Source organism: Salarias fasciatus (assembly GCF_902148845.1).
Source record: "Salarias fasciatus chromosome 23 unlocalized genomic scaffold, fSalaFa1.1 super_scaffold_20, whole genome shotgun sequence".
NCBI lineage: Eukaryota > Metazoa > Chordata > Actinopteri > Blenniiformes > Blenniidae > Salarias > Salarias fasciatus.
In genome coordinates, this window is record NW_021941230.1 from 3200260 (window position 1) to 3201632 (window position 1373).

General features: G+C 49.1%; 1 non-coding gene across 1 annotated transcript; it reads right to left on the minus strand.

Moving 5' to 3' along the window:
* Window positions 1–637: 637 nt before the first annotated feature.
* On the minus strand, window positions 638–710 carry trnak-uuu (transfer RNA lysine (anticodon UUU)). Its single transcript has one exon. It is a non-coding gene; the product is annotated as a tRNA-Lys (tRNA).
* Window positions 711–1373: the final 663 nt, after the last annotated feature.

A 1373-nucleotide genomic window follows, 5' to 3' on the forward strand; every position in this document is an offset into this window, starting at 1 on the left:
GTTGGACTTTCACAGCTGCTCAGACCCACAGACCTTGGAATGGTTGCTTTTTTTCCCCCGCAAAAATGGCGATAAAAAGTTTCTGGAGGAGCAATTGTTGCAGTCAGAACATGCACAGTATTTATGTAATAAGTCAGGTGCGATTTGCCGTCTCTCAGGGGGCAGTGAGCGGTCTAGTCATTCTATACGTCATTGGCCTGGACAGTGCTCATAAAATGACGACATCCTGACTGAAGGAAATGAAAACATGAGTCATGATGACTTGAGTGATGGTCAGTTTGACCTTAACCACTTCAAACAGTCCACCAGGATGTAAACGGGCCATTAATGAGTCCCACGGCATGCTGGGAGAGCTGAAGAAGCCACAGTCCTGGGAACAGAGTTTCAGCAGGGGACTCGATCCCCTTTTCGTAGCTACATCTCTGTGAGGAAAATCACGTTCAGCTCATGGGAGTCAAAGAAGTCATCGAGGAAGACTCTCTCCTAATCAGCAGAACCTCAGAGACTTCTCACACTTGACATTATCAAGATGAAACAGTGTATTACCAGGACACAAATTTTGGCCAGAGTTACTTCAAGGCCATCTGCAAGTAGAATTGGTTTGAACAGGGATCCTCTCAACATTCCTCCCTTGTAGCACCTGGACAGGGACTTGAACCCTGGACCCTCAGATTAAAAGTCTGATGCTCTACCATCTGAGCTACCCAGGCCTGAAAAAGGGTCTTTTGTGTCTGTATAGCACTCACTTATGAGTGAGACAGAGCGAACAGCTTTCCTGTCCACCATGGCTGAGAAACTGGAGCCTTGTGATCACGTCCTTATTCTTGGGGACTTCAACATTCATGTCTGCTGCCCTGGTAAACCTCTGGTAAAGGACTTCTTAACACTCACTGACTCTCTCCGTCTGGTTCAGTGTGTGTCTGGTCCCACACACGAACGGGGACACACACTCGGTCTTGTTCTCTGTGATGGTTTTTCTGTTAAAAATCCGGATATATGCGACAGTGTTTTCTCCGACCATCTGCCTGTGGTATTTGAAGTCGGGTTGTTCTGTGCACCAGTTAAAAGCTGCGTCCCTGCTCGGGGCTGTTGGACCTTTAACCCTTCCACCGCTGGTCTCTTCTCTGCTGCCTTCAACCAGCTCTGTGTTCCCCTGATCTCACGGGTCCAGAGGAGCTCAGCTCGTGGTTCCACTCCTCCTGCCAAACAATCCTGGACTCAGTGGCTCCATTAAAAACCAGGCAGCCCAAAGCCAAACCTGAGGCCTGGTTCAGGGAGAGAACTCGGCAGCTCGGAGGGAGTGTCGCAGAGCTGAGCGCGGGTGGAAGAGGGACAAGCTGCACGTTTCTTTTCAAATTTTAAAAGATGACTGG